Source organism: Symphalangus syndactylus, chromosome 16 (genome assembly GCF_028878055.3).
Source record: "Symphalangus syndactylus isolate Jambi chromosome 16, NHGRI_mSymSyn1-v2.1_pri, whole genome shotgun sequence".
Lineage (NCBI taxonomy): Eukaryota > Metazoa > Chordata > Mammalia > Primates > Hylobatidae > Symphalangus > Symphalangus syndactylus.
This window is the reverse complement of record NC_072438.2, coordinates 68,343,163-68,358,106: the sequence shown is the minus strand read 5'-3', so window position 1 is coordinate 68,358,106 and position 14,944 is coordinate 68,343,163. Positions and strand designations below refer to the sequence as shown.

General features: G+C 36.8%; 1 long non-coding RNA gene across 2 annotated transcripts in view; it reads left to right on the top strand.

Annotated features, from left to right (window-relative positions):
• The window catches only part of LOC134732755 (uncharacterized), a 151,374-nt gene that overhangs the window by 69,762 nt on the left and 66,668 nt on the right, over positions 1-14,944 (top strand). For both annotated transcript variants that reach the window (XR_010116241.1, XR_010116239.1), the window contains exon 2: positions 12,021-12,193. This is a non-coding gene — a long non-coding RNA (uncharacterized lncRNA). The remainder of the gene's footprint in view (positions 1-12,020; positions 12,194-14,944) is intronic.

Below are 14,944 nucleotides of genomic sequence, written 5' to 3'. Positions count from 1 at the left end.
TTGCACTTATAATTGTTTTCTCATGGAGTAACCCTTTTAGCAATGAAATGTCCTTTTTCTAACCTCTAGAAATGTTTCAGAAGATTCTACTTCACTTGCTTTCAGTGTAGCTCCATTTTGTATTTGTTAAGATGTGCATGGTATATCTTTTACCTGCAAACTTTTGTTTTCAATTTATCGATATCATTATATTTCAGGTATATTCCTTATAGGCAATATACAATTATTTTTAAAACCTAATTTGACAATCTTTTTCATTTGAGCATTTAGTCTATAGATTTTCATGTCATTCGTGTATATATATATGTATTTTAAACTACGATTTTAATATTTGTTTTCTATTTCTCCAACATGTTCTGTGTTCCTTTATCTTTTCTTTCTTGTACTTTTGGATTAATGATTGCTTATTATTCACTTTTTCCTATTACCTTGTTAGTCAGCTTTCAGAAATGATTCAGTCATTACTCTAAAGATTATAACATACACCCTTGACTTATTAAAGCCTAATATAAATTAATCCTTTATCACTTCCTGTACAATATGAGAACCTTGGAACACCTTAACTTCATGTAGGCAACTTCTGCCTTTTGTGCTAGTGTTTCCATGTGTTTTAATACCAGATATAGTTTAAGTCCTACAATGTGTGATTTGTTGTTTTATAATACATTGATTTTATGTATCAGTATATTTAGATTTATCTACATATTTACCCTTTCTGCTGCTGTTTATTTCTTCCTGTTATCTTCATGCTTCCAGCTAGAAAAATTTTCTCTCTCCCTGAAGAACTTTCCTTAATACTTCCTGTAGAAGGGGTCAGACCATGACAGATTCTACATTTTTTTTCTCATGAAAATGTAATTATTTACTTTTACTTTCAAAGAATTTTTTCTGGGTATGGAATTCTTGATTGTACTTATTTTCTTTTACAACTTTGAAGATGTCATTATATTGCTTTTGGTTTCTGCTCTTTCTAAGAAGTCATCTGTCATATTGTTGCACTTTTGAAAGTAATCTGTGATTTTTCTCTAGCTGCTTTTTCAGATTTTCTCATTTTCTTTAGTTTATAGCAGTTTTACCAAAATATAAATAAGTGTGTGCAGTTTATTTTTCATATTTCTCCTGTGTGAGGTTCATAGCACTTCTTGAACCAATGATATGATGTCTTCTATTAATTCTGGAAAATTTTTACTTCAAATATTTTCTTAAGCTTATTCTCTTTCTTTTCTAACAAGTAATTATATTACATTTGTGGGATTTTTAACATCATGTCTTATGTGTCTTTTATACTTGTTTCTGTATTTCCATTCTGTCTTTTCTCTGTCCTTCAGCCTGGATATCTTCCTCTGACACATCTTCCAATTCACTAACCCTCTATTCAACTCTGTGCAACCTGTTGTTAAACCTCTCTTTAAGCTCAGAGTCTCAGTTATTGTATTTTAGTTTGAAGATTTTCACATTTTTTATTATTACAGTTTCCCATAAAACAATTTATCTGCTGGGGTTTTCTATCATATTTTCTAATTATTGAATATATGAATCATTGTTATTTTAACTTCTGTTTCTTGTACCAGCAAGCAATATCTTTTAATTTTTAATTTTTGTAGGTACATAGTAGGTGTATATATTTATAGGATACATGAGATGTCTTGATACAGGCATGCAGTGCATAACAATTACACCATGGAGAATGGGGTATTCATCCTCTGAAGCATTTATCCTTTGTGTTACAAATGATCCAATTAGTCTCTTTTAGTTATTTAAAAAGGTACAATTAAATTATTGACTATAGACACCCTGTCGTGCTATCAAATAGTAGGTCTTATTTATTTTTTTAATTTTTTTGTAGCCATTAACCATTTACCCTCCTTCCCACACCCTCTCCCACTATCCTTCCCAGCCTCTTGTAAACCATTTTTCTCTATGAACTCTATGTCCATGAGTTCAATTGTTTTGATTTTTAGACCCAACAAATAAGTGAGAGCATGCAATGTTTTCTTACTGTGCCTGGCTTATTGCATTTAATATGATGATCTCCAGTTCTATCCATGTTGTTGCAAATGATAGGATCTCACTCTTTTTTATGGCTGAATAGTACTCTATTGTGTATCTGTACCACATTTTCTGTAGCCATTCATCTGTTAATGGACACTTAGGTTGCTTCCAAATCTTGCTGTTGTGAACAGTGCTGCAACAAACATGAGAGTGCAGATATCTCTTCAATATACTGATTTCCTTTCTTTTGGGTGTATATCCAGCAGTGGGATTACTAGATCATATAGTAGCTCTATTTTTAGCTTTTTGAAGAACTCCAAACTGCTCTCCATAGTTGTTGTACTAATTTACATTCTCACCGACAGTGTACAAGGGTTCCCTTTTCTCCACATCCTCACCAGCATTTGTTATTGCCTGTCTTTTGGATATAAGCCATTTTAACTAGGGTGAGAAGATAATTTATTGTAGTTTTGATTTGCATTTGTCCGATAATCAGTGATGTCTAGCTCCTTTTCATGTGCCTGTTTGCCATTTGTATATCTTCAGAAATGTCTATTCAAATCTTTTGCCCGTTTTTTTATTGCATTATTATATTTTTTTGCTGTGGAGTTGTTTGAGTTCCATATATATTCTGGTTATTAATCCCTTGTCAGATGGGTAGTTTGCCAGTATTTTCTCCCATTCTATGGGTTGTCTCTTCCCTTTATTAATTGTATCCTTTGCTGTGCAGAAGCTTTTTAACTCGATGTGATCCCACCAGTCCATTTTTTGCCATGGTTGCCTGTGCTTTTGGGGTATTACTCAAGGAATTTTTGCCCAGACCAATGCCCTGTTGATTTTTCTCAAAATTTTCTTGTAGTAGTTTCATAGTTTGAAGGCTTAGACTTAAGTTTTTCATCTATTTTGATTTGATTCTTGTATATGGTGAGAGATAGGGATCTAGTTTCATTCTTCTGCATATGGATATCCAGTTTTCCCAACACTCTTTATTGAAGAGACTGTTCTTTTCACAGTGTACGTTTTTTGGCACCTTTGTTGAAAATGAGTTCACTATAGATGGTTTTGTTTTTTGGGTTCTCTATTCTGTTCCATTCATCTATGTGTCTGTTTTTATGCTAGTACCATGCTCTTCTGATTACTATAACTGTATAGTATAATTTGCAATCAGGTAATATGATTCCTCTCCAGTTTTGTTCTTTTTGCTTAGGATAGCTTTGGCAACTTTGGGACTTTAGGGTTCCATATAAATTTTAAGGTTATTTGTTCTATTTCTGTGATGAATGTTATTGGTATTTTGATAGAGATTGTATTGAATCTGTAAATTGCTTTGGGTAGTGCAGGCATTTTAACAATATTGATTCTTCCAGTTCATGAACATGGAATATCTTTCCATTTTTTGGTGTCCTCTTCAATTTCTTGCAGCAATGCTTTATAGTTTAGATTATAGAAATCTTTCACTTCTTGGGTTAAGTTTATTCCTAGGTATTTTATTGTAGCTATTATACATGGGATTACTTTCTTGATTTCTTTTTGTTTGTTAATTGTTGGCATATAAAAATGCTACTGATTTTTATATGTTGCTTTTGTATCCTGCAACTTTACTAAATTTGCCTATCAGTTCTAATAGTTTTTTGGTGGCATCATTATGTTTTTCTAAATGTAAGATCATATCACCTGCAAACAAGGATATTTTGACTTCTTTTTTTCCAATTTGGATGTCCTTTATTTCTTTCTCTTGTCTGATTGTGCTAGCTAGGACTTCCAGTACTGTGTTGAATAACAGTGGTGAAAGCGGGCATCCTTGTCACATTCCAGATGTTAGAGGAAAGGCTTTCAGTTTTTCCCCATTAAGTATGATACTAGCTGTAGGTCTGTCGTATATGGCTTTTATTATGTTAAGGTATGTTTCTCCCATATCCAGTTTTTTGAAGGCTTTTATCATGAAGGGATGTCAAATTTTATCAAATGCTTTTTCAGCACCAACTGAAATGATCATATGGTTCTTGTCCTTCATTCTATTGATAAGATGAATCCCATTGATTGATTTATGTGTGTTGAACCATCCTTGTGTCCCAAGGATAAATCCCACTTGGTCATGATGAATGACCTTTTTAATGTATTGTCAAATACAGTTTGCTAGCATTTTGTTGAGGATTTTTGTGTGCATTGGAAATATTGGCCTGTAGATTTCTTTTTTTGTTGTTGTGTCTTTGTCTTGTTTTGGTATCAGTGTAGTACTGGCCTCCTAGAATGAGTTTGAAAATATTCCCTCTTTCTCTATTTTTCGGAATAGTTGAGTAGGATTGTTATTAGTTCTTTAACCCTTTCCCCATTTTCCCTGAGACTACTTGCCAGCAGCACTTGTGGTTGCAGCGTTTACCCCAAGATAACTTTGCCATGAAATATCTCACTTTTACTATTATTTTCATAGTGCTCTATTAATCTACTTTGGAAACAAAAGACATCACCCTATTTATACCATTCTGTTTTTAGTAATGATTTTTTATTCACAAAATATAGTAATTCTCCATCGCTGAAATGTCATATCCTAGAAAATGCAGCATTCCTCTCTGTGACATTAACATTGTTCTCTAATACTTGGCTGAAGATTTATTTGATGAATCCAATTTTTCCTGAATAGATTATTCTGATGATTCTGATGTTAGTTCTCTTTAGAGATTACTCCAAGAACAGTTTTTATATTTTATTTTCATATTGAAAATCAGTCAGATTTGCTTCAGCCTCAAATAGTGTATTTATGTAAAATTAAATTAGTGTTGGCAGCGAGCTGTGCTTTTTTTTTTTTTTTCTAAACGGTACAGGGGTTAAATGTTTGGTAGAATTCAGCAGTGACACCATCAGGTCCCCGGCTTTTTTTAGTAGGAGACTTTTTATTACAGCTTCTATCTTGTTACTTATGATTGACCTGTTCATGTTTTGGATTAATTCTTGGTTCATTCTTGGTGTGTTGTATGTATCTAGGAATTCATCAATTTTTTCTATATTTTCCAATTTATTGGCATATAGTTGTGCTTAGTAGCCACTAATGAGCCTTTGAATTTCTGCAGTATCAGTTGTAATGTCTCCTTACTCATCCCTGATTTTATTTATTTGAATCTTCCCACTTTTTCTCTTAGTCTGGCTAAATGTTTGTCGATTTTCTTTAACTTTTCAAAAAAAACAACTTTTTGTTTCATTGATCTTTTGTATTGTTTTCTATATTTCATTTGTTTTTGCTCTGAACTTTATTTCTTTTCTTTTACTAATTTTGAGTTTGATTGCTCCTGCTTTTCTAGTTCTTCAAAATGCACCATTAGATAATTTGAAATTTTTCTTCTCTTTTGATGTTGGCACTTACAGCTATAAACTTCCCTCTTAGTACTGCTTTTGCTGTATCCCGTATGTTTTGGTATGTTGTGTTTCCATTATCATTTGCTTCAAGAAAATTTTCAATTTTCTTTTTAATTTCTTCATTAACCCACTGGTTATTCAGGAGCATATTGTTCAATTTCCATTCATCTGTATAGTTTCCAAAATTCCTCTCATTATTGATTTCTAGTTTTATTTCATTGTAGTCAGAGAAGATGTTTGATATAATTCCAATTTTCTGGAATATTTTAAGACTTGTTCTGTGACCTAACATATGGTCTGTCCTTGAGAATGATCCATGTGCTGAGGAAAAGAATGTGTATTTTGTAGTTCTTGGACGAAATGCTCTCTAAATATTTGTTAGATCCATTTGGTCTATAGTGCAGAGTAAATCCAATGTTTCTTTGTTGATTTTCTGCCTGAAGATCTGTCTAATGCTAAAAGTGGGGTATTGAAGTCTCCCGCTATTATTGTATTATAGTCTCTCTTTCTCTTTAGCTCTAATAATATTTGCTTTATATACCTGGGTGCTCCAGTGTTGGGTACATATATATTTAAAATTGTTATATCCACTTGCTTAATTGATACCTTTATCATTATATGGTGACTGTCTTTGTCTTTTCTTTAAGTTTTTCTCTTGAAATCTATTTTGTCTGATGTAAGTATAGTGACTCCTGCTCTTTTTTAGTTTCCATGGACATGAATATCTTTTTCCACCCTTTTTATTTTCATTCTATGTGTGGCTTTATAGAGGAAATGTATTTCTTGTAGCAACAAATCATTGGGTCTTGTTTTTCCATCCATTCAGCCACCCTATGTCTTTTGATTGGAGAGGTTAGTCCATTTACTTTCAGTGTTATTATTCAGAAGTAAGAACTTACTCCTGCCATTTTGTTATTTTTTTTCTGGATCTTTTGTGGTCTTAACCTGCCTTTTTTCTTTGCTTAATATCTTCCTTTTAGTGAAGGTGATTTTTCTCTGGTGATATGGTTTAGTTTCTTACTTTTTATTTTTTGTGTATGTATTGTATGTTTTTTGGTTTGAGGTTATCTTGAGGCTTGCAAATACTATATTATAACCCATTATTTCAAGCTCATAACAACTTAACACTGTTTGCATAACAAACAAATAAGCAAAAAGGAAACTAATAAAAACTCTATGCTTTAACTCTGTCCCCCTGTTTTTTAACTTTTTGTTGTTTCTATTTATATCTTATTGTACTATGTCTTAAAAGTTGTTGTAGTTATTGATTTGTCAGTTCATCATTTAGTGTTTCTGCTTAGGATAAGAATAGTTTACATGCCACAGTTACAGTGTTACAGTATTCTGTGTTTTTTTGGTGTACTTACTATTACCAAGTGAGTTTTGTACTTTCAGGTGATTACTTGTTGCTCATTAACGTCTTTTTCTTTCTGATTGAAATACTCCTTTTAGCATTTCTTATAGGATAGGTCTGGTAATGATAAAAACCCTCAGCTTTTGTTTATCTGGGAAAGACTTTATTTCTCCTTCATGTTTGAAGGATATTTTCATGAGATACACTATTCTATGGTAAAAGTTTTTTTCCTTCAACACTTTAAATATTTCTTGCTGCTCTTTCCTGGCCTGTAGGGTTTCTGCTGAAAAGCTAGATGTATTGGAGCTCTATTGTATGTTATTTGTTTCTTTCTTCTTGCTATTTTAGGATCCTTTCTTTATTCTTGATCTTTGGAAGTTTGATTATTAAATGCCTTGAAGTAGTCTTCTTTGGGTTAAATTGCTTGGTCTCTAAGGTACATGACAGAGTTGGTGTTCTATAGCCTTCTTGTACTCAGATATTGATATCTTTCTCTAGGTTTGGGAAGTTCTCTGTTATTATACCTTTGAATAAACTTTCTACCCCCGTCTCTTTCTCTACCTCTGCTTTAAGGGCAGTAAGTCTTAGATTTACCCTTTTGAGGCTATTTTCTAGATCCCATAGGTGTGCTTCATTTTTTTTAAATTATTTTTTCTTTTGTTTTCTCTGTGTATTTTCAAACTGCCTCTCTTGAAGTTTGCTAATTCTTTTTTCTTGATCAATTCTGCCATTAAAAGGCTCTGATACATTCTTCAGTATGCCAGTTTCATTTTTCAGCTCCAGGATTTCTGCTTCATTCTTTTCTAATTATTTCATTCTCTTTGTTAAATTTCTTTGATAGAATTCTGAATTCCTTCCCTGTGTTATCTTGAATTTCCTTGAGTTTCCTCAAAATAGCTATTTTGAATTCTCTGTGTGAAAGGTCAGATATCTCTTTTTCTCCAAGATTGGTTCTTGGTGCTTTATTTAGTTTACTTGATGAAGTCATGATTTCTGGGATTGTCTTGATACTTGTGGATGTTAATCTGTGTCTGGGCATTGAAGGGTTAGGTATTTATTTGTAGTCTTCTCAGTCTGGGCTTGTGTGTATCCATCCTTCTGGGGAAGATTTTCTAGATATTTGAAAGTACTTGAGTTTTGTGATCTAAACTGTGTCTGTTTTAGGGGGCACTCCAAACCTAGTAATGCTGTGATCCTGCAGACTCGTACAGCTATTGTCTTGATGATTTTGGACAAGATCTGGGAGAATTGTCTGGATTACCAGGCAGAGACTCTCATTCTCTTCCCTTGCTTTCTCCCAAACAAACAGAGTCTTTCTCTGTTCTGAGCCACCTGGAGCTGGGGGTGGAGTGACATAAGCACCCCTATGGCCACCACCACAGGGTGAGACCTGAAGCCAGCACAGTACTGGGTCTCACCCAAGGCCTGCTTTAACCACTTCCTGGCTACTACCTGTGTCCCCTCAAGGCCCTGGGGCTTGGTCCATAAATGCTGTCCAAGGGCCAAATCCTGAAATCAGGGACCCCAAAAACCCACTTGTCTGTCACCTTAGGTACCAAGCTGGTCTCTAAGGTTCATGACAGAGTCCTCTTTACTTTTCCCTCTGCTTTTCTCAAGCAGGAGTCTTGCCCTGTAACCACCACAGGCAGGAACGTGCCAAGTCTCACCTGAAGCCAATAAGTCTGAGTCTCACCCAAGGCCCTTGAGGTAGTACCTGGGGATTGCTGCTGGTTATTCAGGGCCCAAAGGCTCTTTAGTTAGCAGGTGATGAATGATACCAGGACTGGGTCCTTCCCTTAAAGGCAGCAGGTTCCCTTCTGGCCCAAGGGTGTGTCTAGGAATGTCATCCAGGAACTAGGGCTTGGAATGGGTGCCTCACAACTCTGAAGGCTGTCCTGTCCCTGTCCTACTGTGGCTGATGTGGTATCCAGGAAGCAAGACTATGTGCTTCCCACTCTACCCTCTCCACTCCTAAAGGGGAGGGAGAGATCTCTTTTGGACCATGAACTGTGCAGCCTGGGGTTAGGTTAGGGAAGGGGTGATACCAGCACTCCCTTAGCTGCCCCAGCTGGTGTCTCAGTAGGTCACACGTCCTCCCCACCCAACCAAGTCCTCTGGCTTTGGGCCCAGTTCAGCACTGGAACTTGCCTAGGAGTTATAGTGCTTGTGTCCTAGACTGCCTTTTGCATTTATTTAGAGCCCCATAGCACTTCAGCCTGCAGTGGCGAGCCTCTCGGGAACTCAAGTTCTGACCATTGGAATCAGTGGTTCCCCTCTGGCTAGGGCTGGTTTAAATGCTCCCTCTGTAGGCAGGTGTCAGCTGAGTGTGGTCCAGTTTTCCTTTCTGCTATAACAGGAAAACACACTGAGTTCAATGCCTCACAATTGCTGGCTCTCCCTCTCCCCAAAGCACAAAAATGCTCTTTGCACCACACCATCACTGCCAGGGGATGGAGGGGGGATTACATTGGTGATTCAAGACTGTCCGACTTCTTCAGTGCCTCCTTCAGTGATACGAAGCCAAAACAAGACCAGGTATTCAGTGCTCACCTGATTTTTGGTTCTTATAAAGGTGCTTTTTTGTGTGTAGATAGTTGTTAAATTGGTGTTGCAGGGAGGCACAATTGGTGGAGTCTTCTCTTCCACCATCTAGCTCTGCCTCCCAGCAGCAATATGTTGATCCATGTGGGGCTGTTTCCGTTGTCCATTTCTTCCTGGGGTTTTTTTTTTTTTTTTTTTTTTGGCCAGATCATCTTCTTTCTTGGTATGCAGATTATTTATTTATACCAAAAATTGAAATGATCTGAGCACTATCTTTGTGAGTGTTAGTCTATTTCCAGTTCAACTCTACTTTTAGAGTTAAGACCTTTGGTGGTATCAGCCAAAATCAAGGGATCCTCCTAGGTGATCCCTACAGACCCTGTCCCTAGAATTTGCTCAGCTCTCAGCCTCTTGTCCACCACTTAGCTACACTGAATATTGGGGTCATTCCTTTGGCCTTGCCTTCTCTCTGAGATTTTTGTCCTCCCAAGTCCTTGTTATTTTGGTAGCTCTCTATTCCCTTCCAAAAGATGTCTTATATTTTGTTGAACTTCGTAATTACTCTCAGTGAAAAAACTGGTCTGGAACAAGTTAGTCTACCGTTACCAGAAAATTTAAATTACTATGGCTTAAAGACAATACAATATATTATGTTCTGGATGTACAGTCATTTACTATAATTTTCATAACTTGCCTACTTAAGTTGATTTACAGCAAATAGAGACCTACTTTTTTTGGCCATAAAATATAAAGTTATGACAAGAGTGATAATGCTGACATAAAAGTAACTTTTAGATTTTATCTTGAAATGTCAGCTATATAAACAAATATTTGCCAGAAAATAAATGCTCTGAAATACAGCCTTGCTCTAATTTGCACTATGACAACTGACTTTTTTATAACAAACAGAAATTATTCTGATAAAAATTAAGCACTTCATATCATAATTTCCAGGAAAGAAAAGCCATTCCAGCAACATGGACTGGCTTGCTGTCATTCCTGCAGCTATCTCACCTTTCACTGTAACAGGGCTGAGAGCAGCAGGATACTTGGTTTTGGATACTTTGCCATTAGCAATACAGTGTTTGACAACAGCAATACAATATTTGCTCAGCTCTAACCTTTCTATATCCTCTTTCTTCTTCTGATATTGTAATAATGGTCACTAATATAGGAATTTGTAGCCACCAGAGATGTCCCCAAGTTTTTATACTCTGTCTTCTTTTCCTAAACCACCCTTTCTCTTGCTTACTCATCCTTCAATGTTTAGATCAAGCATCTTCTCTGTGAAAATTTTTCTGGCTCCATGTTCTCCAGAATGGAGTTAATCACATCCTCATCTAGGCTGGAACTATATTTTGAGTGTATTTCTATTATTATACATATCCTATTTCCTGATAGATATATGTATGCATTTGTTTTTTTACACCAAGATATGAGTACACTTTGTCTAGCACATGGTGCTTAGTAAACCAGGAATAGAAGGAAGAAAGGAAATGAAACAAGAAAGAAGAAAGGAGGAAAGAAAGGAGGAAGGGAAAAAAGAAAAAATATTATGGTTTCTTTTTCCTTTTTTTGCTCAATGGGACCATGATGAAATAACCAACTTGTGGTATGTTTGGATCCTGGAAATTATGCCCCAAGTTGGGAAAATGTCTGCTGTTTCCATGGTTAAGAAACCAAATGGAAGAAATGCATTTGACTTTTTTTTGAAAAATTGTTTGGGACGGGTAAATTAGATGACCTTAAGTAAGTAGTTGACACCTGGAATAAGTAGAAAAAATTAACTGCTACTGACCTAAGGGGAAAGATGATCTTAATAATGAGATTACGATCATGAAATTGGAAGGCCTCTGAAATCAGACAAGCCTACTGCAATCTGAGCCTCACCCTTTGCTAGCTGTATGACTTTGGTCAATTTACCATCTACAGGCTTCTATTTCCGCATTACATGAAATGAGCATAAAAATACTTACCTTATAGTCGTTATATAGTCTATATTCGAAGAGATAACCACACCTAGCTCAATGCTAGGCACAGGTCATTTGGATGTTTAGATAGTAGCTTCTTTTTCCATGCATAGCAAGTACTGACTTAAATATCTATCTATCTATCTATCTATCATCTATCTATCTATCTATCTATCTATCTATCTATCATCTATCTATCTATCTATATTTTAGAACATATATATGTGTGTGTGTATATATATATATTCTCCCCAGGGATCTGGGGAGGAACCATGATGGAAGCGGGACACTAGATCAGGGTAAGTGGAATTGGCCTGGGAGGTAAGTAGGAAATGAGTTGTGAAAGGGTTTGTACCAGCTCTTACATATTCTGATTTATAATTAGTCTGTTGGGATTTTGTTTGCGATAAGTCAACTCTCCATACAGTGAGGATTCCAGGGAAAACTGGTAAAATACAGTTTCTCATCCACGTAATTTGAGGCCTGTAGATTATAGGCACCTCTGCAAGATGACAGGAAGACTCGCTGAGGGCAAGGACCTTGTCCAATTTAACATTAAGTCCTAAGTGTGGAGCAGAGACTGGCACAGAGGTGGTCAGTGAGTTTCATTGGAAGAACAAATTCATGAAACCACACTTAAGACCCTGTCTGAGCCAAACTGCTGAAATTTACATCAACAGCAAAGCCCAGAACTCCTTGTAGAATTTTGCTCTAACGTCATCTTTTTAAAACCTGCATAAACATCAAGCAAGAAACAAGTGGACTTTATTTTTCTTGACTTTCGTCACGTTCCCATTTTCTCTCAATCTTAGGAAATTTTTCAGCTTTGTAACTGAGAGACAGCCAGCCTTTCAGCTGGGTGAGCTTTCCAGCTGCATGAGAAAGAGCTTCATAAGAAACCACCTACACTCTTCCCGTCCAAAAAAACAGAAAAAAAGAAAGAGAAGAATATAGAAAGAATTGCTTCTCCTCCAAAAAAAAACAGGTATTTTTGCTTTCTTTTATGCTGACTTTATTTTTGTGGGTTACTAACTGCATGTTTAAAATTTTGTCATTTTTATGATTTATACAGTTCTAGATAAAATACTGTTTAAAATCACACAAAGCATAAAAGATGGTACACAAATACAATGAAAATATGGAGATAGCTGTCCTGTCTGAACTCAAAAGGAGAAACCCCACTGGGAACTGACTACTACAAATAATTTAGTCAGCATTTGGCAGCCCCAGAAAATTACAAACCTGGAAGATAACAAACAATATTATGTGCATTGCATTGCAGAGCATCAGTCATGCTTGATATGAGAGAAAAACCTTTTTAGGAAAAGGAATTAAAATTATGAAATAGAGTTGTGTACATAAGTGGGAACTGTCTAAAAACTATTAAGTAAAAACATATTTTTCCTCTTTTGAAACCCACTTGAAACAAACTTTGTAAACATCATTTCGAGTTTAGAATTAGGCAGGTATTTTATATTTTGAAGAGTCCTATTCACTGAAATTCCCAAGGCTAACAGAAAATTAAGGCACCCATATTATTTAGTAGAACATGGCAAAAATTTGGTTTCATATTTGTTTCAGGTGAGCTATCACATTCCAAAAAAGTCTGTGTATGGTTTGGGAAGCTGATTCATTGAGACTGGAGGCAACCTGGTTCTAGCCTCTGGGCCAGAAAGAATCATGAAAGAAGTGATTTCCTCAGTGACCTGATGTGATGTCAGGCTTAGTCTGCCACAGTCAGCTGGTGAACAGTCCTTGGACGGTTTCATTAATGGCGCAGGAGAGACCTTGTCCACCTCCAGTAGCAGAAAGAAGTGACCAAGCAAACAGCCCAGTAAGAGCCAGCCTAAATTCTTTTTTTTTTTTTTTTTTTTTTGGTAGTTGCAAGATTTAATAGAGTGAAAACAGAGCTCCCACACAAAGGGAGGGGACCCAAAGAGGGTAGCCATTGCTGGCTTGAAAGCCTGGGTTTATATCCCGATCATTGTCCCTCCCACTGTGCTCTCAGGTGATAGATGATTGGCTATTTCTTTACCTCCTGGTTTTGCCTAATTAGCAATTTAATGAGATCTCTTTACTACCTGATTGGTTGGGTGTGAGCTAAGTTGCAAGCCCCGTGTTTAAAGGTGGGTGCGGTCACCTTCCCAGCTAGGCTTAGGGATTCTTAGTCAGCCTAGGAAATCCAGCTAGTCCTGTCTCTCAGTCCCCGCTCTCAACAGGAAAACTCAAGTGCTGTTGGGAGGTTGACGACTGCTCTAACTGCTTCCTGCTGAATTGGGGCATAGTAGGGTCATGCAGTTGAGATTTCCTTGGGAGGGGTGCCTTCAATGTCATTAACATCGGAGCATGGGCTAACAGGCCGGTCCAGGGGTCCGCGGTAGATCTTAGTCATGGGCTGTATCTGGGGCTCCATTTGAAGAACATTTGTAGTTTTACAGCTTTGATTCTGGAAGAGACAAACTTAACAAGGAGGTTAAAGATACGGGGATTGAAATGTATGGCCTGCAGTGCAGGGGATTATTTCTTTGGCACACTTCACAGGCCCTGACTATCTGCTTGATAGTTTTGAAAAGGCCTGGTCCAGTAAATAATAATTTGGCCACCTGATGGGTGCTATCAATGTCTAAGTGAAAGGTTTGGTGAAGGGTTTTAAGTAATTTCCATTGCTTAGCTGCAGGCAAAAGTATTTTTCCTCCTTTGGTGGCTAGCCATCCTGAGGGGAAGAAACTATGTCCTTGTGTGGTTCTCCATTCTATTTCTCCTGCTGAGTACTGGGGCTTGGTTTCCTGTAGGGGGTTACCCCATACTAGGGATCCTTCTATAAGCATTTCTTTTTTTTTTTGTTGTTGTTGTTGTTTTTAGTTATTATACTTTAGGTTTTAGGGTACATGTGCACAATGTGCAGGTTTGTTACATATGTATCCATGTGCCATGTTGTTTCGCTGCACCCATTAACTAGTCATTTAGCATTAGGTATATCTCCTAATGCTGTCCCTCCCCCTCCCCCCACCCCACAACAGTCCCTGGAGTGTGATGTTCCCCTTCCTGTGTCCATGAGTTCTCATTGTTCAATTCCCACCTGTGAGTGAGAACATGCGGTGTTTGGTTTTTTGTCCTTGCGATAGTTTACTAAGAATGATGTTTTCCAGTTTCATCCATGTCCCTACAAAGGATATGAACTCATCATTTTTTATGGCTGCATAGTATTCCATGGTGTATATGTGCCACATTTTCTTAATCCAGTCTATCGTTGTTGGACATTTGGGTTGGTTCCAATTCTTTGCTATCGTGAATAGTGCCGCAATAAACATACGTGTGCATGTGTCTTTATAGCAGCATGATTTATAGTCCTTTGGGTATATACCCAGTAATGGGATGGCTGGGTCAAATGGTATTTCTAGCTCTAGATCCCTGAGGAATTGCCACACTGGCTTCCACAATGGTTGAACTAGTTTACAGTCCCACCAACAGTGTAAAAGTGTTCCTATTTCTCCACATCCTCTCCAGCACCTGTTGTTTCCTGACTTTTTAATGATGGCCATTCTAACTGGTGTGAGATGGTATCTCACTGTAGTTTTGATTTGCATTTCTCTGATGGCCAGCGATGAAGAGCATTTTTTCATATGTTTTTTGGCTGCATAAATGTCTTCTTTTGAGAAGTGCCTGTTCATGTCCTTCGCCCACTTTTTGATGGGGTTGTTTGTTTTTTTCTTGTAAATTTGTTTGAGTTCATTGT